The 22,466-nt window shown below is 56.8% G+C and overlaps 1 protein-coding gene across 1 annotated transcript in view; it reads right to left on the reverse strand.

The window, feature by feature from the left end:
* Positions 1 to 13,455, reverse strand: part of SPSB1 (splA/ryanodine receptor domain and SOCS box containing 1) — a 67,932-nt gene extending 54,477 nt beyond the window's left edge. Inside the window, exon 1 of the mRNA XM_060624601.3 lies at positions 13,264 to 13,455. The gene's annotated coding sequence lies outside the window, so the exon portion shown is untranslated. The remainder of the gene's footprint in view (positions 1 to 13,263) is intronic.
* Between the last annotated feature and the right edge of the window lie 9,011 nt (positions 13,456 to 22,466).

Here is a 22,466-nt window from a genome sequence, read left to right on the forward strand (position 1 = left end):
ACTGGATTTCTGGCTTTTGTTAGGGGGGAAAAGAAATGGACGCTACAGAGCACTGGACCCCAGGGCACTGGGCAAGAGGCCACTCCCTAACCCAGGACGCACACACTCTATTTTGCCACAGCCCCCCCCCTGCCCCCCCCCCCCCCGCATCGCCTTCCACTGGGTGCTTCCTAGGGCCTCGTTCCTCGCCCCTGGGGGTATCTGAGTTTGTGACCCAGTTTAAAACCCTAATTTTATGTAGGAGCGTGACCTCAGCCACTTGTCACTAGAAATATCCACAGGAAGTGTCCCTAGGGAAGGTAATTAAAGTCTAATGCTGCGGGCTGATTTTTCTTGGAGAAAAACAAGACGATGTAAGAAGAACTACACCCCAGTCTGGCCGAGGGCAACTCGGGGATGAGATAGTAATTTTCTGAACTTCTTTACGCGATTTACTAGACAAAGAACAGAAGCAGGTGTCCGGGGCCCTGCCCTCATTTCCCTGATTTCTTCCCTCTCCTTTGGCTTGTGAACCAAGAGGGCCTCCCTCTTGGGATCTCGCCCCCTGGACGTGCAGAACGTGGGCAGCCTGCTGAGCAGGCCCTTCTGGAGGGTTCCAGGACGGCTGTTTGCAGGACCGGAAGCCCCCCCAGCCCCAGCTCTCCCGGCTGGCCACCCGTTTTGCTGATCGGAGGGGGCAGGGGAGGTAGGGTTCGGCGGATACAGCCGGATCTACTCTCAGCCCAGCAGAGATGCTGAAAATGTCAAGTGAGCATCTGAGGGCATTTTCGAGTTGTTTGGGTCACTCCTAAAGGCAAAAACACAAGCTTCAGGATCTCTGCTTTCTTGACTCTCCAACGGCCATCTGAATGAAGACTTCATTCAGTCTCCACGGAGCGCCTGCTAAGGGCTGGCCGGCGAGACACAGGAGGGACAGGCTGACGCGAACCAGTTCCCACCCAGTCTGTCTTCTGGCGCCTCCCCCACCTGGGAGCCCCTCCTGCACCCTCCCCTTCACCTGGCTAAGGCTTCTCTCCTCCAGAAAGTTCTCATCCCCCCCGGAGCACCCCAGGCACGCCCATGTCACATACCTTAACACCATGTGGCAGTCTAATGACTGCTGCCTTTGGACCCACGCCCCATCCCACCAGATCAGGAGCCTCCACGTGCTCAGAGGCCTCGTGGAGCCCAGACTGGGGCTGCATCCAGCCTGACTTCTTGGCTGTGTGACCCCAGGCAAGTTATTTGACTTTTTCGTGCCTCAGTTTCCCCATCTGTAAAATGGGCATAACCAACACCGCTCAGCAGAACTCTTGGGAGCAGTGAATAAGTTAAGGCGCGCAAAGTGCCATGCATGGTGCCCGGCACATAGTAAGTGCTCAATAAACATTAAGCAAACTGGTCTAAACCCAGGAGGCAGAGGTGGTCAGTGGGCACAGTCCACTGGGGACACGCACAGCCTTGCACCCAGCCTTGGACAACCGGCACACACTGTTGTGGGTCACCTCCCCCTCACATCCTCCGCAGAGCCCCAAATTCTACCCAGGCGGCCGTCAGCAGGTGCTTGCCAGGATCGTGCCGTGTCAGTGCAGCGACGAGGCACGAGACTGTCCAGTTCTCATAAAACGCAGCTCACGAGCTGCTTACCCAAAAAACCTCCGTGACTGTAATTCCTACACGGGTGCCGGCACGCACGGGGCTCAAAACCGCAATCCTCGTGCCCTGGCTCCCGCCTGCAGAGCCCCTGACGCGGGGAGCGGTCATGAATCCCAGGATGGGGCTGCTGGCTGCCCGACTGTACGGTCACTACAAATCATCAAAGTGGACATTTACAGGGGCGCCTGCGGGGCTCGGTCGGTCGCGCATCTGACTCTTGATTTCGGCTCAGGTCACGATCTCACGGTTCGTGAGACGGAGTCCCACGTCGTCCGTGAGGTCGAGTTCGGCGCTGTCAGCGAGGAGCCTGCTTGGAATTCTCTCTCTGCCCTCCCCTGGCTCTCATGTGCACGTGCGCACACACTCTCTCTCAAAATAAACAAAGAAACGTTTTTTAAAAAGCGGACGTTCACGATGGGTGAGCTGCATGGCATGTGGATTACATCTCAGCGAGACTGCTCGGATCGAATCCTGCATTAAGTCCTGCTGTATACACTCTGAGCCTTGAAGAGACAGAATCCCGCTCTAATACCCAGGAAAGCCGGGTTCTCCCTGCTTTTGTCTTTTTAAAAATTCAAGGAGAACAATTACACCAAGGCAGAAACTTGGTCATCACAAGGGCTCCTGCATCTCCGTGCTGGCTTCTTCTCTGGCTGAAGGAGGGAAAGCCAACTCCATTTTTCTACTTTGCCCAAATACAGCAACGTTATCAGGTTCCCCAGGGATGCTCCAAACCCACCTTCGCAGAAAGAAAACAGAGGTCACATCCCTAATACCCAAAAGGTGCCCGATACCCAGCAATTCAGGCAGAACCATCCTGCCTGGCCCCTGACCTTGACCTTTATCTGCTCCTGCCGGTTCACCAAAATGTTCTGGGGAAAGGGCAGTCGGGCCAGGGAGTGGGGGGTGGGGGGTGGTGGCGGAGGGAGTGACAGAAGACCACTTCCAGTCTGCTTCTAGGACAGTGGCCTCTAAGCTTATTTTCAGCAGTTCATACAACTTCCCCCAAAGCTAAGTCTTGCACAGAACCCTGCACCCCTCAAAACAAAAAAAAAAAAGATCAAAGTCGGCCTGTTCTGGTTCCAATGACCGTCTCCCCACTCTGGCGCAGCCCGAGGCTCTGAGGGAAACCAGCAGCCAGGGGATGTGGTGTCCAAAGCCACAAGATCCGCATCCGGCCCTTTCTGGGACTTTGAGGTTATCCCCTGGAAAGCAGGACCTTTCCAGAAAGCAGCGTGTCCCGTGCACATGAACAAGACGCACGAACAGCAGTCACGTGGCACTGGGTCACGGAGATGGGGGGCTCACGACACCAGCCTCGGCTCCTGCATGTGCCCCAAATTTTCCATGAAAATAACGCACGTAAACGCTGACACGGAAGCAAAACCGCAGGAGTGGGGAGACACCCTGGGGGATGGGGGGACCCGGCCTTGGTTCAGCACTCGGCTCAGACATAGCCCCTGGGTCGGTGCCGTCCGGGCATCTCCCTCAGGGGAGGCACCGTGACAGCGAAACAGCACCGGCATTCAGTGTGTATTGGCTGAATGACGAAGGAATTAAAAAAAAAAAAAAAGCCTTATCCTGAGCTGTCTGGACACCCCCGAGGGTGACACGGTGGTGAGGAAGGCAGGCTTGCTGGGACCCTGGGGTCCCAAATTTGGCCCGATAGGGTAGAACCAGGAGAGCGGGGAAATCCCTATTGTTTTGAACATCACATTTCTCCAAAGAAGATGAAGTTTGTTTCAAGGGACCCTGACATTTAGATATAATTTATGCATAATTAAACACATTTCACACTGGTGTTGCCCCTTAGGGTGATTCTTCCAAGCTTCACAAATGCAAGGTGACCTTTCTCATTAGGGCTTCTCAAAATCTCCAAACCGCCAAGACCCTCAGACAAGCAAACACCCTCACGCGTCTCCCCCTGCACCCCCCCCCAAGCCCCCCGTCCTCAGAGTAATTAAGCAAGGAGGTTCTGATTCCCAGGTCCTCCCGATCTGTCCAGGGGCTCGTCCCCCAGAAAGCCATGTCGGTGCCCCAAGACCTTGGCACGCTCCCCCCACCTCCCCCTGCCCCAAAACTGCCGTCCTCTGAATCCTGTGTTTTATGTCAGAACCGCATGAGGTCCCCTGGGATCGGCCTAGCAGACAGATCCCTCCACCACGGCCCATTTCCTGGGCGGCCCGAAGGGAGCCCCGGCAGGTGCAGAAGCCTCACGGAGCCTCCCCACTGCCCTGCCCCAGGAGAGGTCCAGGCCACGGGGCAGCACCACGCCAGCCAAAAACTCCAGCCTTGGCCAGACCTGCAGCCAAGCTACTGATGGTTAAAGGTCTGCCGGGAGAGTCCCCAGAGCGTCCAGGCAAAGGGACCAGGGCCTTGACTGGGGCTCCTAAGAGGACCTGGCCAGAGTGTTCAATGAAGAGGCGGATGGAGACAAACATTTCTAGTTTATCCGTCCTTCTCAGGAATAGCTTCTGGGGTGACTGGGGTGGGGTGAGGCCCAGGGTACCTCCTACCCACCCCTGGGCCTGGCATCCGGGGCCTCCCTGCTACACAGCAGCTTCCCGTGATCCTCCTCCTCATGGCCAGCCCCTCCTCCTTGGGGTCACTCTACCTCCCTGCCCCCTACCACGAACCCCACCCCACCCCCCCAGCCTAGAACAGTGCTCCTGCACAGTCACACGAGGCTCTCTGTGCCCAGCCAGCACCCCCGGCAGGTTGGCCAGTGTTTCTTGCACAGGCCTGTCACCTGTCATCTCTACCTGCTCCGTCACAGACGCTTGAGGGCTTAGGGCCGCTTCGCACGACTCCAGCGTCACGCCTGGCGACAGGAAGTGCTACACATGTCAGCGTGTTCACCAGAGCAGAAAGAACACGGGCCAGCTGTATGTCACCCACGTAGCCGTGTCCCCTCCAGCCACTTAGAAAACATCTCTGAAGCTCACTTTGCTCCTCTGTTGAGGGGGAGGTCATACCTAATCCCTAGGGCTGTTTGAAGAACTAGAACTCGGTCTATAGCAGCAGGGGCCTCAGGCCTGACACACAGCAGCCATCTGATAAAGGTTAACACCGTTTCTGGAAGATCGTACTTCGAGCAGAACAGGAGCGGACACGACCTCCCCGAAATGCTGGCCGGAGGCTGGGAGGGAAAAGGCGGGGAGGAAGCTGTCAGGGGCTCCAATGACGGAAGAGCCAACGTTCCCCGAGGCGGTGACAGGTCAGGTCTTGTCCCGAGCCGGGGCCCGCCGCTGGAGTGCCGGTGACCCAGCCAAGGGTGGCCACAGAGCAAACGGTGCGCCTGTCAGGGCATCCCTGCTCCAGAGCTCTGGGTCCTAGCTCAAACGAGACAGAGACAGTCCATCCCCTTGGGGCCCGATGGTCAGGTCTCAGCCACCACTGGGAGGGAAGGAGAAAGCGTGACTCACGAGAGCTGCGGCTCTGGTGGCAGACGGGCCGGCAGGATTTGAAAGTGGCACCAAATTATATTGTCAGCGATCCATTCTGGAAACAGCCGCCAGCCCCAGGTGGCCTGGGGTGGGGGAGAAAAAGCTCTGTGAGATACTGGCCCCCCAGCCCCAGAGCCGGTCCGCGTGGGGACACATGGGGCATCGCTGAGCGAGGTGGGGGATGGCTGCACAAAATGAGCTTGAGGCCAGGTCATGCCCTGAAGGCCACATCACGGATCTGGGGAATTTTCCCTAAGAGCAATGTCCCCGTGGATGGGCTTTGAGAAGGGAGTGGGCGTCGTCGGGTGTTCATTTTAAAAAGATCACTGGATGGGGCACCTGGGTGGCTCAGTGGGTTAGGCGTCCGACTTCGGCTTAGGTCATGATCTCGCAGTCCGTGAGTTCGAGCCCCGCGTCAGGCTCTGTGCTGAGGCTCAGAGCCTCTGCTCAGAGCCTGGAGTCTGCTTCAGATTCTGTGTCTCCCTCCCACTCCGACCTTCCCCCGTTCATGCTCTGTCTCTGTCTCAAAAATAAATAAACATTAAAAAAAAAAATAAAAAAATAAAAAGATCACTGGGAAAAGTTTAACACAATGAAAAGGATGGCTGGGAGCAGGAGGGCGGTGGCTGGGTCTTGGGCGGCAATGGATGCGGAGAGGAAGGCAGGTGTTTAGAGTTCTAGGTGAATGTTTTAGACGAGCTGTCTGAACAGAACCACCCCCACCTTCAAGCGGCCCCCACGTGAGCCAGGAAGGGAAACGCAGCTTCCATTCAGGAAACACTGAACTTTCCACGCCAAACGTAATTAGCCAGAAGCCAGACACAAAAGGTCCCAGAGTCGATGATTCCATTTATAGGAAATGTCCAGAATACACAGATCCAGAGAGACGGACGAAGGCAGACTGCTGGCTGCCGGGGGCTGGGGGAGGGGGCGGGCGGGGGATAGCCATCGGCTACGGGATTTCCCTTTGGGTGATGAAAATGGTGGGAACGTGGGGTGCCTGGTGGGGGGGGCTCTGTCGGTTAACAGTCTGATTCTTGATTTCGGCTCAGATCGTGACCTCACGGTTCGTGGGTTCGAGCCCCACGTCGGGCTCTGGGCTGACAGTGTGGAACCTGCTTGGGATTCTCTCTCTCTCTCTCTCTCTCTCTCTCTCTCTCTCAAGATAAATAAATAAGCATGTTTTAAAAAAGAAAAAAAATGTTGAGAACTAAAAATGCTTCATTTTAGGTTGTATGGAATTCACCTCAATTAAAAAAAAAAGCAGTCAGTATCGCAGAACATATTAAGGGGCCTCCTGCGGCTAAGGGCTCTCCAATGGGCTGCCAATCCCATTTCTGCTGCGGGTGCCATCGTATCCCCACAAACCCGGGGTCCCTTCTGTCACTCTGTGGCCCCCTATGTCAATTTCTCAGGCCACGGTGACATCCAGTCTTCCAGCCTGTCCCCTCTGGCCACTCACTTCCACCGCTCCCCTTCTTCATGGCAGAGCTTGGCGGGTGAGGGTGTAGACCCGGGAGCCGGGCTGCGGGGCTGGGCTCCCAGCTCCTCCCCTCAGGCCCCAGTGGCCCTGAACGTCTGTCTTCCCGTCTGTAAAATGGGGCTGCACCGCCCTACAGGCCTCACCGACGGCATGAGGACTAACTATACGCACAAGGGGCATAGGAGGGCCCACCGGGACCGTGAGCCTCCCGCCAGCCTCCAGTGGTCACCAAGCCCAGCACCTGAAGTTCTGAGCCCAGCCCTTCAACCCGACCTCTCTGCGGGCCCTTCCTCCTCCGTTTCGTCCAGACCGCCCAGCTGGGCTTTCCGGTGGCGCTAAGCCCGGCCCCTCTGCCTACCCTCGGGTCCCCAACACTCCATCTATCTCTACCTCTCCCGTCTGAACCGGAGGAAAATGAGTTTCTTTCCCACACCAGCTCTGCTGTGCCCAGATGCTCTTTGTGGTCGAAACCCGGCTATTTATAGTGAACGTGTGCCAGACAAAGTACCGTAGGAAACAGCGTCCACCACGAGGAGGCCGTCGGGTTCTAGGGACCCGTGGCTGAGACGGTAAAGGCGACAGACCCAGACGAGGAGTCGCCCCGAGGCCCTCAGCCACCGCCTTGAGGAGCCCAAGTCAGAGCTCACGTTCAAGAAGCATCCCGCGCCCGGGCCCCTCTCCCCACAGGCCCCTCCCGGCGTCCTGCGGCCTCTTGGCCTCACTCAGCCCTACCCCAGCCACAGGCCAGCCTGTGCTCGCCTCCTGCACCTGCTATCCTCCCACCTGGGGTGCCCACCCGCCTCCCCCTGCCCTCTCCTTGTCACCCTCTCCGCGACGCCCAGGTAAGGTCATCAGGGGAGACAGGCCGGTCTCCCCCACTAGACAGACAGGTCTCTGAGAGTGAGACCCGCCCCCCCCCCCCCCCTTCCTTCGGATCCTCTGCCCAGTAGACTGGCCGCACACGTAGGGGCTTAAAAATGTTTGAGCGAAAGAATGAATGACAAGAAGTCCAAAATAGCTCAGACGGCTTGTTTTGGACTTCTGGACCTCCCACAGGGTCACGGGGGACATTCTGGGCAGTCAGGGGGCGGGTGATGGGTGAGTCCGTGGGGAGTGAAGCCACCAGCCCCTCAGGATGTCGGGGCTGTGCACTGCGGCCAGTGCTGATGCACGTCACCGCCCTGAAACCTCACGGCCACCCCATGAGGTGGCTGTCACACCGCACAGTCAGGGGGGCCGACGCTCTGAGGGAAAGCCGGGGTCCGGGCCGCCCCTGAGCCCAGATTAGGTCTCTCCGAGCCCTGCTGGGAACCACTGAACCGCCAGCCCTGCCCGCACTCACCCGTCCAACAGGTACCTGGGAGACGCCTACTGTGTGCGCTGTGCACTGGGGACAGAGCGGTGAGCGAGACCCCGTGTGGCCTGGCCCTGCCCACCCCACCCCACCCCCCACCCAGGCTGTCCAGTGGGACAACTGCCAGCTGCCCGCGGTGCCTCGAGAGGGTGAGCGTGTGTCTGGCTGGGACTCTGGGTGGAAGGTGGAGGCAGGCCTCCCGCCACGGGAACACCCCGCGAGCAAGTGTCCCTCTGGGAGGGACACTTTTACAAGCCGGGGGCACGTGGGTGGTTTGGTCGGTCGGTTACACATCAGACCCTCGGTCTCAGGTCAGGTCACGATCTCACGGTTTGTGGATTCGAGCCCCTCGTCTGGCTCTGCGGCCCCCACCCTGTACTGACACCGATGGACGGATAAGCAAAATGTGGCCGATCCATACAATGGAGGACTATTCCGTTTTGAAAAGGAAGGACGTTCCGAGGCAGGCTACAACACGGACGACCCCCGACAACATCAGGCTGAGGAGACCAGCCAGTCAGAGAAGGACAATCCGCAGGACCCCGCCTAACTGAGGGAGCGCTGGGAGTCAAACCCGCAGAGACGGAGGCAGAATGGAGGGAGCCAGGGGCCCGGGGACCCTGTTTCTAGAAGAAAATGCCAGCACGAGGGTTCTACCCCAGGCATGCCTCGGCTCATGCCAGAATCTCTTCTAGTAACCCCTTGGAAAAGAAGGTTCCAAAGTTTCCACTTCAGCCCAGGCCTCTCACAAGAGCCCCAGGCCTAGCTGCCGTCCCGACACATCCATAGGCCATTTCTACCTGGGACAGGTGCAAGGTACCTCCACGCCCCTGGCCCCCAGCCCTCGCTATGGGGTCACCACCCACTGTGACCCCCCCAAACTAGCGAGGAGGCTGACGGACATCGGCATGTCCAAACAGCTCTCGAACCTGTGGATTTCACCTTGAAAACACCGCCAGCCTCCGTCCCAACCAGCAGGAAACAGATGCACAGACACAAGGAAGCATTTTGAATAATCACAGGCCCCCAAACAGCCAGCAGCTGTGTGGCCACAAGCAGCCTGTCTGACAAGGGCCGTTCACAGCTGGCACAGCTGTCAGGACCTTGTCACCAGGTAGACCCTGGATTCCTCCTCTGTGTGGCATTTACGTGTCACCTGCCCGGAGTCTCGGGCCCAGATCACCCGGCGCCTCCCTCATTTTCCCAGAGGCACCCCGAGGGTGGCAGGTGCCCCCACACTTCTCCGCCTGTCCGTCACCCGCACGGTGACTTCAAGATGGTCAAGGTTGGGTTTAAGATTGGCCCGGGCGCCATGTTTGTTGGCAAATGACTCCCACGTCCCCTGCTACCCAGGTGCGATCTCGAACGCCCGTGCCTGCACGAGGCCCAGCCTCCATGGTGGGGGGTGGGGGGCAAAGCAGGGCTGAGTCTTTCAGGGTCTCCTCCCCGTCTCCACGGGAGGCCCAGGGGAGCTGATGTGGTTTGTCCGATGGCCAGCGGACTGATTCATTTGTCATGTTGAGCAACGAACAGGATTTTTTAAACACAAAACAAGCAAGAGGCTTCCCCAAAACTCTGGGGTTGGGGGACAACAGGACGGATCCCCCAGTGAGCCGTCCTCGCCTTGCCACAGCCAGGAGGGACCCTCGACTCCAAGTCGGGAAGAATACACTTCCCCCGACTTGCCCCCAGGGAATCACACTCCGCCTCTATGAGACTTGATATTTCCCCTTACACGCTGAGGAACCACTTACAGATGACCTGAGGTCTGCTTCAGAATGGTCCAGCCTGAGTGTGCACACGCGTATGTAGACGTGCGTGTGGATGCGTGCACACGTGTGTGAGCGTGGGCGTGTGTATGTGCTGACCCTTGAAGCTGGTGAGGGCACCTTATACTCTTCTCCCAACTTCGGTAGGTGTTGGAAATTTTCCATCATAATAAAAAGCTTTCATTAAAAAAAAACAGCAGGGGCGCCTATGTGGCTCGGTCGGTGAAGCGTCTGACTTCGGCTCAGGTCGTGATCTCACGGTCGGTGGGTTCGAGCCCCGCGTCGGGCTCTGTGCTGACGGCTCACAGCCTGGAGCCTGCTTCGGATTCTGTGTCTCGCTCTCGCTCTGCTCCTCCCCCACTCACGCTCTGTCTCTCTCTCTCTCAAAAATAAATAAACATTAAAATTTACAAAAAAAAATAGCCCATGCTTCTTGGAGAAAAGGCTACGGTGATGGCGGTGGCGTGCTATGCTGAGTAAAGGCTTACGCACCAAAATCAGTGTTAGAGTTTTGTTCCACCAGCCAGTAGCAGCAAGACTTTGGCCAAGTCACGTGGCCATTCCAACCCCAGGAAAACCAGTTTGCTGCCCCGGGTTCTTAGGAAAAGCACAGGGTTAATGCGTCAAGGACTCAGATCACAGCCTCGTGCCAGCATGTTCTACAAAACCATTTCTTATCACTGCCATCATCATCATCAACATCATCGTCATCTCCAATAACATCCCGCCTGTAAAGCACTTAGTAGCACATGCCCGGCACCTGCCTATGAGCTAGACTTTTACTCTTAGATCAGGAGGAACTCCCTCTATCAGATAACTGGGAAAAGGGAAAGCATTATGTTTCTTGAAAGGAACCGGTGTGGAATTTCTGGACAAAACTCTGAACGCCGTAGAGTCGGAGGTTTTGCTGAATGTACAAATGCATCGGCAGGCAAGTCTCTGCTCCCCCGAGGAGAGGGAAGGTCCAAGAAGGGACCAGGCACAGCGAGGAGAGCACACAGAGAGCACCCCATCGCCCTTAGTGAGCAGGGGCAGCGCTGGCCTCCACCGGCTGGACCCCCAGCCCATTCCCAGGCCCCAGTGGAGAAATTAAACATCTATGCCGATTGCCCAGGGGTCCACAGAGTTTTAGAGGGCAGCCCCAGGAGCCCACTGAAGGGTGGTTTTAGCCTTGCTGGAGCAGCCCAAGGAAGGCAGCCTCACCCAGCAACAGAGTGACATCACCCAGGGCCCCTGGCAGGACCACTCCTTCCTAGGAGCCCCGCAGCCCCCACCAATCGCCCGCGGCCCCGACCTCCCTGAAGCCAGATCTGCCCCTGCTCGTGACTGTCAGAACCACTGGGGTCCATGGGCCACAGCTTTTATTCTTCTTGCTTCCCTGGTGGTAGCCAGGCTGGGAAAGAAAAGGATTTGTGAAGTTTATGCATTAGGCCACCCCACACCTCCCCATCTGCAAACACACACACGCACACTCTCTCTCTCTCTCTCTCTTTCTGTCTTTCCCTCTCTTTACTGGGTAAAGCCCTGTCTGCAAAAGAAAAAGCAGTAAGAGAACGAGAAGTGCTTAAAATGATCTAATCGGGCCCATCACCTGACAGCTGGGCAGCTACGAGGTGCCTGGCCCGTGACCTCAGCACGGGAGGCAGTAACCGGCAGCCACAGCCAGGGGTCTGGAGACCGTCCACAGCCCTGGGTCTGCTGTTTGCGTAAGCCAGCCACCCTCTCTGGACCTCTGCTGGGAAGGGAAAGGCTGGCCTACGCAGATGCCCTGCAAGTAAGACAGGGCTTCCCCAGCTCCATGATTCCTTAGCAGGGTGGGGGTGGGGGGGGCGATGCCTGTCTATGCCTCTCATGCTTAATCTAGCACTTTCCACCACCCAGAGGGGCAGTATCAGATAGGGATGGGACACAGAAGGGAGGAGCGCCCTCCCCCCCCCCCCCCCCGCCACCTTCCTTGCTCGCTGTCCTCAATAATCCGGGATGAAGTTCTGGGCCCCCTCCCCAGCTGTCCTACCCCAGGAGAGAATTCTGCCAAAGACACCAAACTGGAGTCACCGGGGGATGGCGTTGTTTTACCATGGCCACCTGTTAAAACTCAGCTCATGACCAGTTTCTGATGCTACAGGCTGGCGTGTTTAATTAAATATTACTCACTCAGGAAGCAGCCCCTGCCAACTCACCCCCAAACCGTGCGGCTCATTTTCGGAGAAAAAGAGAGGGAGGGAGAAGGAGCCTGGGTCCTCCCGAGCCGGCACCACCTGCAGGGTGTCCCTGCGCCCGGTCCCCGCACAGCCCACTTTTGAGAACCAAGCAAGGGAAGTCAAGTAACCAGCCCTCAGTAACCAGCAGCCCCACTGCCAGGTTACCATGGGGGGCATGCACACCCTCACTCGCAGAGAAGCACACTCACCCCGCACCGACACACTCACACTCACCCCAGGCACACACGCAGAGACACATGCCCTAACTCACCCACAGACATGCAGAAACATTCAGAGACACACACAGACCCAGAAGCACAGTGCAGACACACACTTAATCTCACACGGACACACCCTCAGACACACCCACACAGGCAGGCTCAGGGACACACATTCACACTGTCACCAGACCTCTCGCACACAGACAGGCTCTCAGGCACACACCACACTCACACACACACACACACACACACACACACACACACACACACACACTCTTGTAGCCTCCCATCAGGGCAAGCCACGGCGCCAGGGGCCAGTTAACATTCCAGGAACCTTTGCCTTGAACTTGAACAGGACAACTACCAGGTCGCACACACCCCGGGCGCGCAGACTGAGCCATCCCGCGGCTCCACCGACCCACCCAGACTGCTCTGGTTTTTCTGTTTTAATCGATTTGCTGACACAACACTCGGCTCCCCCTTGGCTCCCCCTTGGTTGCCGGGAGAAGCTGCGGCGGCTCCGGGACGGCGGAGAGGGCGGCGCCGCCCGGGGTGTCGCCCGGCGGGCTCCCCGGGGGAGGCGCGGAGGACAGGGCGGGGGGAGCCCCGAGGGGGCCAGTAAGGGCCGCGCTGCAGAGCCGGGTCCCGACTGGCGGGAAAAGCGAAACTAACTTCGCGGAGCGGGGTCGCGCTGCCCCCGTGTGGGAGGGGCAGGTCAGCGCCCCCGCCTCCACCGCGGGGACAGTCGCGGTCGCAAGAGCCCCCCCCCCCCCCCGGGGCGCCCCGGCACCTGGAAGTCGGCGGGGGCCGCTGCGCGTCCGGGGTCCCCTCCCCGGGTCTGCAGTAGCTGAGCCTCGACCCCCGGCGCGACGGTGGCCGCGGCCGCCGGGGACCACCGCCCTGTCTCGCCCCCGCAGGTGGGATCCGGGGCCGCCGCGACCCGCAGGCGTCCGCAGCGGCAGCGGCGCTGGGCGGCGCCCCGGCCCCCTCGCCCGGGACCTGTGGCGAGAGGAGGGTTCCCCGCGGGACCCTCACCCACCAGGTCCCCAGCGCCCAGCCCCGCGCCCACCACTCAGTCCCCGACCGCCGCCATGCCCGCGCCCACCCCGCCCGGACCCCCCACCCACCCGGTGCCCGTGCCCGGCTCTGCCTACCGCGCCAGGGAGGGCCGCCTGCGCCGCCGCCGCTCTCCGGGGCCGAGGAGGCCGGGGCGCCCCGGGCCGCGCCCGCCGCAGGGAGCGAAGTCGTCTCCTCCCGCGGCCCCGGCGCCAGCGCCTGGAGCCTGGTTCCTGCCGCGAGCGCGCGGGCAGCCCGAGCGCGACTTCTGTGCAAAGAAGAAAAAGCAGGCGAGGGCTTTAAAGTGCAGGGAGAGAAACGCGCCGGGGGGGGGGGGGGGGGCGGGGCCGGTGCGCCCCGCCCCTCCCACCCCGCCAGCCCCGCCCCTCGGCTCCCGCCCCGCCCCTCGGCTCCCGCCCCGGCCCCGGCTCCCGCTCCCGCGCGCCGGGCGCTGTGCGCCGCAGGGGCGGCCGCGGGGCGCCGGGCGGCGGGGGCGCCCCCCTGTGCCGCCCCCTCCTCCGCCCGCCCCACCGCCCCACCCGGAGGCCATCGGGGCGCGCGCGGGGCGGCACCGGAGCGTCGGTCCCTCCGGAGGCGTCTTCGGGAAGCTCCGGGCAGCCTCCGCTGGGCGAGAGGCCGGGGTTGCAACACCCGGCGGGCCGCGGCTGGGGGCAGACGGGGGAGGGGGGGGGCGGGGGGAGGGGGACTTACTAATAATAATTTTTAAAACCTCTTGGGAGGGTGGGGGTTGTTTCAATAACCTTGGGAGCAAGGCCTTGCTTGCCTCATCCGAAATTCCCAGCAGTTTAAAGTTCCGCAATTCGAAGGCACAGGAGAGGAGGACGCAGGGACCGTACTCACAAGGGACCGGGCTCTCTGGGCTCCCGGACCTCGCGGGCCCCCCGGGCACGTTGGCTCAGGACACACAGCAGGCGGCGCTCTGTGAGTGTTTGTTGAATGAATGCGCGAGCGATTGCCTGCTGTAGGACCTCCACCCCCGAAGAAACTTCTTATAGAGTCTTGGGGCTCTTGGCTCGTCCCAGGAATTTTCCTCCTCAACCCTAGAACCGGGAACGTCCTAAAGAAATTAGTGTTTGAAGAGCGACATCTCCCAGCTTTCCTCCACCCTTCACGATGTGCGGTGTCCGTTGAAGGGGGTGGGGAATTAGCGTGCCCGGAGCTGTAACAGATAATGTGGTTCCCGAGTTATTTCATCTTGGCCATACCTCTGTAGAAGAGGACTGCTCTTACATCTTTGCTGCTGAGAAAGAGCTGGACTCTTACCGTTTCCAGAGGTTGACCTCTTCTCACCTCACTGGGCTGAAGATCAGTTTTGTTTTTAAAGTTTATTTATTTATTTTTTTATTTTTTTAATGTTTTATTTATTTTTGAGACAGAGAGAGACAGCGTGAGCACGGGAGGGGCAGAGAGAGGGGGAGACACAGAATCCAAAGCAGGCTCCAGGCTCCGGGCTGTCAGCACAGAGCCCGACGCGGGGCGGGAACTCACAAACCGCGAGATCGTGACCTGAGCCAAAGCCTGACGCTTAGCCGACTGAGCCACCCAGGCACCCCAAAAGTTTGTTTATTTTGAGAGAGAGAGAGGAAAAGAAAGTGTGAGTGGAGGAGGGACAGAGAGAATCCCAAGCAGGCTTTTTGCTGTGAGCACTTGGGGCTCGAACTCACCAACATGAGGTCCTGACCTGAGCTGAGATCAAGGGCAGAGCGCTTGACCGACTCAGCCACCCAGACGCCCCTGTGTTGTTTTTTTTTTTTTTAATTAAAAAAATTATTAAGCCCCCACTGACTGCTGTGGGCCGCGTGAGCCTCCGTGGGCATTCCGGAGGCTCAGTTAACATTCCTGCTTCCGGTTGTCTGGGAACCCAGACCGCTGGGGTGGGCAGCCATTGTCAGCAACCCAGGGGCCCTTGGAATGTAGAGCATGGGACTCCCTCTCGCCACTTTGCAATGCGAGGACATTAGTTGGCCCAGGGTGTAATAGCACTTGGGACAACTGTGAAAACATCCAGGAAGGCGAGGGCTTTCTTAGTTACTGGTATACCTGGGAGGAGTCTGATTGCTGCAGAGCACAGCCTCTTCTGGGTTCTGGGTCTCTCCCCTGGAGGAGTAAGCACGGAGGGGTGTGTCACACAGGAGGTGTGCACCCCTCGCCAGCCGCTGTCTGCTCCTCGGGCTGTTGCCACAGCCTCATGAGTCGAAGTCCTCCAGGCTCCGCCTCTTATTCTGGAGGAGACCTTTGGGGACAGACTGGAGCAGATTGTGTGTAATTCCAGTGGTGAGATCTGTTCATTTAGGGCCGAAGACCTCACCTTTGATGTGTGGGCCCTGAAATGGATGGTTCCCAATTAGGAGTCCTCAGCACCCCTACTCCACCCTCCTTCAGCATTAATCTTGAAACCTCAGCTTGGAGCCAGTTGGGTAATTAGATCCTGCTGACCTAAATTTCCCAAAGCAATCTCTGGGGGAGTGAGCCTTCCTTCTCTCCTCCAGGACTCCGGGCAGGTAGGCAGGACCACGCTGGAAAGCTGGTCATCGAGCGGTGACCCTCTGTGGTACGGGACGCTGTTGAGCAATTGTGGAGACCAGAAAGGGCTATATGCTCATCCTATCAGTGCTGATACTACTGTTTGCTAAAAAGATACAAAATCTTGCAATAGTGTGACATCAGCTGATAAACATCCAGGAATTTGAGGACTGACTCAAGTCTTAACCGATCTGTGCTCCACTGGGGTGAGTAGGGAGGGGAGGGGCTCTGGGCCTGGTGATGCCACCCTCCAACTCCATTCCCCTGCCCCCCCAACCCCTCCCCCTTTCATCACTGGCATCTGCACATATAATTCATTCCCTTCTGTAATCTGCCTCAGGAAAATGACCGGAAGAAATTACTAGATAGCAAATTAACATCAGCTGTTTTTTTCTGAGGACGGAAAATCTGTCCAGGGAGACCTTGGACACCTTTGAGCCCTTAGAACAGAATCTTCTACCCTCACAAGTTCTCATCTCCCAGGGCACCCACCTTCTCTGGGTCCCTCTTGCTGCCTGGAGTGAATGGAGAAGGGTTTTAAAATTAGACAAACCCCAGCTCTGCCATTCACTGCCTGTATGACCTTGAACAAATTACTTAACCTTTCTGAGACTTCGTTTGTCCATCTGTAGAACAGCTCTATGTGTTTCCCATGATTTGCTGGGGGAGGGGCAATCATCCCACAAATACTGAGTACAACATGTGCAGGGCAATGTGTGAGAATGAAATCAGAGGTTTTTGAGGAATTTCAGAACAAGAGACACATTTTAGATATTATTAGTGACAAAACAAACCAACCAACCCCAAAACAAAAGCAAACTTTCCGGGGAAAAGCATGGGATCCATACACGAAAGGGTAGCAAGATTCACCAGAACAGAAAGAACACTGAAGCATATTAATAAAATGTAGGTCCATTCTGCATCCCTAACATAAGATACACTTATCTCATGAAGTGAAATTGAAATCCAGTGGACTTAATCTTACAGAACTTTGATCTTACAGCTTTCGTGAATTAGTACATATTGATTCATTTCCTCAACTCTTGGCCTTAACTGGCTTTGGGTTTCCCACAGAGGCATGTGTTGTTAGACAGTGACACCTGCTGGTAAATTGTGGTATTGCAGTGTAGCTCTATCAGACATTATTAATCATCAGTATAAAGGGGAAATGTGGAGAAGAATTGGGGGAACTTTAAATGAGACACTAGGTGATAACCAAGCTTGAGGAGACTTCCTGTGACCTTGAGAAGAGATGATCTTGGGCTCATGATACCAATTATTGCAAAGTTCTTCAAAAACACTTGTAGTGAATTAAAAGTGAGCAGGCTATGGTCTTGGTGCCTGTTTTAACTCTTTACCAGAGACTTTCAGTGTGTTTTTTCCCCGTGGGATGACATCTTCAATATTACAGGAAAACCCCATAATAGAAGTAAAGCAATCCTTGAAGTATTTATTCACTTAATCCTTCAGTATTTTTAAAAATTAAATAGTGAAGCACTGAATGAATAAATATTAAACAGCACTACTCTGTACCCAAGAGAAAGAAAAGTAAAAAAAAAAAAAAAAATAGACCAGGTTCCTGACCTTAGAAAATTTCAATTTAAGTGGGAGAGACAGACAGTAAATGGTAGGCGAGATAATTTCAGATAGTAATAAGTGATCATAAATAATCACTTGTTATGTAAGTTTGCTCCATGGTCTATTTTTCTTTGGACAGAGATCTGTATTCGGTGGCCTCAGTTCATACTCGCTTCAGACTCTACATAAAGATTCTAGAAAGGTCATCCTTCTGTTCCCAGAATGACAGATCAGAGACCTCCAATAGTCAGGAACGTGTTTTTCCTTCCCGTCCCCCACAGCAGGGCTTGGTAGACACCCTGAAAATGAGCCCAAACTGACTGGTCCAGCCTCTCTCGGGGTCCCCCAGCCCCAGAGAGGGGGTCAGCTGCCTCACTCCCTCAGCAAGCACTTACCGGGAACGAGCTATGTCCTCCTCTGTGCCAGGAGCTTGTGAAGTTAACACTGGTCTCACAGAGACCAGTCTGAAGACTGAAGATGGACCAGTTCCCATCCTGAATCCTGGAAGAGCATCTCCAAGATCTTGGAACATTGGTCCTGCCATCCTTCTGCAGAGACCCCGGCACATTCTGGCTGGGATTGGTGATGCCCGTTCTGGCTGGACTGTTTCCTCATCAGGGGTGCCCTGGGTTATTCTCCTTAGGGGACACCAGGTTGCAATAAGGAAGGATTAAGGCATCCAAACCCATAAGATGGTCACAGATACATATATATTTTTTAAGCTAACGTTTGTTGAATGCTTATAATGTGCCAGCTACCGTGCTCTGTGCTTTACACGTATCACCTCCTGTGACAACCCCCCCCCCCCCACCACGAGGTAGGTACTATGATTATCTACATTTTACAAATGGAAAGCTGGGATACAACGTGGCGAAGAAGATCACCCAGAGTCGCCTGGCCGGCAAGTGGCAAGACCAGGACCTGAATCTGGAGGGACTCAAAAGCCCCAGCTGTCCGTTGGCCCCGGTTGGACCGACGCCTGTGAACCCAGGGCGCCAGGAGCACCAAGGGGCAGAGAGAAGATTAAGTGCCACCGTATCAGCCTACGGAAGGGGTCAGGCACAGAACAGCAGCCAAACGGGAGACAGACCCGACGAGGAAATGAGTGGACGGCCCCTCCCGGGGGTGGCTCTGCGGCCAGGTGGAGGGTGAGAAGGGAGGTCAGAAGAGTGAGGTACCGAGATGGCCAGCAGTGGGCCCAGCTCCACGTTCCATTCATTTGACGCCAACCCCCCCCTCCAGGAACTCCCCACACCGTCCACTGCCTACCACCTCCTCTACACATCCATCCTATGCCATGGGTACTGGGGTTGAAGAGCTCGCCCCCCAAAATCCTTGCCCACACTCAACCTGTGACTATGACCTTATATGGAAATAGGTCCATACTGTCTTCAAGTTAAGATGAGGTCATGCTGCATTAGGGTGGGCCCTAACCCAATGGCACGTGTCCTTATAAGAAGAGGTAGTGTGGACACGGAGGAGAGTGTGATGTGACGGCAGGGATTGGAGGGGGGTGTTTACAAGCCAAGGAACGCCAAGGATCGCCAGCAACCACTACAAACCAGCAGGGGCAAGGAAGGATTCTCTCCCAGAGCTTTCGCAGGGAGCGTGGCCCTGCTGACAGCCCGATCTTGGACTTCCAGCCCCCAGGACTGTGAGAGAATACATCTCCTATTGTCCAAAGCCACCCGCAGGAAGTGATGCGCATGGCCTTCATCACCTGTCCCCTGGATGGCCGCCACGGCCTCCTCACCCGTCTCCGTGCTGGCACTCACGGCTCCTCTGATCCGTTTCCCGCTCGGCAGTGAAAGTGATCTTTGCAACATACCTATGGCACGTGGGCCCTACTCACGCTCTTCCCACAGGGTCCAGGATTCTTACCGTCCCGCCCACCCCCAGGCTCGAGGTGGTCTGGCTTCTGCTGCCCCATCAGCCAGCTCTGCGTGGCGCCCTGTCCCACCTCTCCGGGCTCTGCTGCTTTCCTCCGAGTTCCACGCTCCCTCCTGCCTGGGAGCATCGCCCCACAGCCTCTCCACCTGGATTTCCATCCCATGTGTGCTTTCTGCAGCCACCACTGGTTCCTCCACCTGCTCCCAGCTCCCGCTCTACCTGACCTGATCATTATCTCCTACTGCCCCCTCTCCCATTTACCCCACCCCACGCTCGTCACAGCGAGAATTTTATACTTAACTTATCTCAGACCTTGGCACACATGGGCCTTTGTAACAGTCAGCCGTTGCTGTGTAACAAACCACCCCAAAACTGTGGCTTCCGGCCACGATCACTTATGCTCGCTCACATTTCTGCAGAGGGGAGTGGGGAAGCGGCTGGTCCTGCTGGGCTTAACCGGGTGACTGTGCTTTGGGCGACTTTGCCTCGTTTGGCTCATTGATCTGCTCTGTATGCTCATCCTGGGACTCAGGCAGAAGGCACACTGGAAACCCCTGGGAAGCCCCATGGTGCCAGCACATTTCAATCTCTGCTTGAGTCATGTCTGCTCACCCCCCTGCCCCTCATTGGTCAAAACCAGTCACACGGCTGAGTCCAGTCCTCAATCAGTATTTGTTGACTAAATACATTTGCTTGAACAAGATTAGTCATACGGAAATGGAAGGATAGTCATTGGAAAGCAAGGGACAAGGGAGGAGGAACTCCTTGGGAGGGTCCTGAATGCTTTGTGCGGTTGACACGCCCTGGTCCCCAGGCTGGACTTCATGAAAACGTCTCCTGGCGACCCCACAACTGTCAGCATTATGCTCCCGTGGGGAGAACACAGGACACTCCCCACCTTCAGGGGACCTTCACTCACCCACTTCTCACCTTCAGCAGGGTGAGAAGCACCATCCCTGCTAGGCCCTGGGGGGGCATGCTGGGAGAGGAACCACTCCCCCCTTCCCTCCTGCTATCCCTCCTTCAGTACACCGGCCCCTCGTGCCTCACTGCCCACGGCTGCCGGCCGGTCAGGCCTGGGCGTTGCTGTCCCCCCGCTCCCCACCCCCAACTTTTCTTGGGAACAACCTGCCCAAGAGATTCGGAGGGAATTAGTGATAAGGAATTAAAAGACAAAGCACTACTTGGCTACAGAAAATACACACATGTGCGCGCGCACACACACACACACACACACACACACACACACACTAGAAAGGAAATGTAATCTTAGCATACTACACGGCTCAGCTGTTAAGAATATTTAGATAATCATAATAACGGACACAGCGAATACTGACTTACTCCAGGGTCGTGATTTAACTCCAGTCTGAAGCCGGAAGGAGACCACGGAGCGGAGGATGGTGATGGTGATTGATATAATAATATTAATGGCCAACGCTCATTGAGAGCCTATTATGTGCCAGGCCCAAAGCACACGGGCAGGTCCACTGCCTGCTGACACGAGCCCGGCGGGGTGCATACCAGCACCCCACACCACAGCTAAGGAAACCGAGCACAGATGAGGTAAAGAACTTGGTCAGGGTTGCTCCGCCGTAAGTGGCAGAGCCCGGTTTCAAACCCGGGTAATCTGGCTCGAATTATTCTCTTCTAGGTAGTTCCTTAGGTTTTAGACATTTAGGTGATATTAAAGTGAAAAGACATAGGAAACCGTGGTATGAGCAGGCTATTGAGAAATATGGCGGTAGATATCCAAAATAATGGCCCAAAAGAATCACAAGTAGTCACTTCTTGGGTGAAGCATTTGGGCGTGGGGGTGGGGCAGGAAATGGTTTGGGTTTGCTTGTAGGTAGCCCTCTGGTATTTTAAAAACTACTTGCATGTCTTATTTTGATTCAGATACAAATCAAATCGAGAAGGGCGCCCGAGTGGTTCAACCGGCTAAGCGTCCGGCTTCGGCTCAGGTCACCATCTCGCCGTCCGTGAGTTCGAGCCCCGCGTCGGGCTCTGTGCCGACGGCTCGGGGCCTGGAGCCCGCTTCGGATTCTGTGTCTCCGCCTCTCTCTCTGCCCCTCCCCCACTCACTCTGTCTCTCTCTCTCTCTCAAAAATGAATAAATATTTTTAAAAATTAAAAAAAAAAAATCAAATCAAGAAAAGGAGCTTCCAACGGTACAAAAGGGATCCCCAGTCTCCCCCCGCCAACCCCCAAGAGGTAAGCCTCTGGCCGGCTTCCTGTGTGTCTTCTAGACCTGTCTGGGCTCTCTAACTTGGGGGCTGCACACCACACCCACCGGATCTCCCTTTTGTATCTCTCCCCGTAATGATCTGTCTCAGAGATGGCGCCCATCGGGGTCTCTCTAGAGTTCCACTGGATGGTTCCATGAGCATCTAGCCAGGTCTACCAGCTGCAGGGGGACCTAGGTGAGCTCCTCCCCAGGTGCCTGAGGACCTAAACGGAGTCAGCCACCAACACGTGGGAGCAGAGCCATCAAGCCCAGTGGCCTTTTGTCCCAGGGAGAGTTCACACCCAGAAGGAGAGCTCCTGTCCCAGCCACTGGCTACTATTGGCACGGGCCCACGGAGGATCTCGGGGGAGGCAAGGTCAGCAAGCCAGGTGGCCTTGAACGTCAGAGCCTCCCTGCCCCCTTCTTGGTTTTGGGGTCATCTGGCTTCCCTCGTCCTGTGACAGATGCCCAGTACCTCTCTGGATGAGTGGTGCTCTGGGCTCCCGGGTCAGCCAAGTGCCAGCCTGCTCCTCCCAGACGCCTCCAGGAATTGCCTCAGGAGAGAGGGAGCCCCCTCCCTGTCCTCCGCCCTGTCATGGCTCCACCGCCCCCAGGGTTGCATCTGCTCGGTATCCAGGAAGCCGAGTCTGGGTGAGGTCCCCGGGGTGCCCACTCAGAACCCAGAAGGAGGAGGACTCGGGCGGAGTGAGCTGAATTTCCTTTCTATTTAAAGAAAAAACCCAAGTCAATATTTTTAGGTGCCAGCTAAGAAGTTGCTTCCTTTGCGCAGGGTCATTGTCTGTTGCGCGGCTGGGTGGTGGCTGACCCAGCCTGCAGAGCTGGGGAGGGGAGAGGAGGAAGAGGAGGAGGTGGAGGGAGTGGGCGGGGGGTGGGGGGGGTGGGGAGGGTTTCCGTCTCCCTGAGCTGGTTCAGGACAGATGCTGACATCTGGTTTTAAGGGAGGGGTCTGTCCTCACCCCCTCCCTCCCCCCCCCCCCCCAACCAGTGGGTTTGCCCGGAGCTCCAGAAGAAACTTGCAGGAAATTGGTGGCAATTCGAACC

Source organism: Panthera onca, chromosome C1 (genome assembly GCF_046562875.1).
Source record: "Panthera onca isolate mPanOnc1 chromosome C1, mPanOnc1 haplotype 2, whole genome shotgun sequence".
Classification (NCBI taxonomy): domain Eukaryota; kingdom Metazoa; phylum Chordata; class Mammalia; order Carnivora; family Felidae; genus Panthera; species Panthera onca.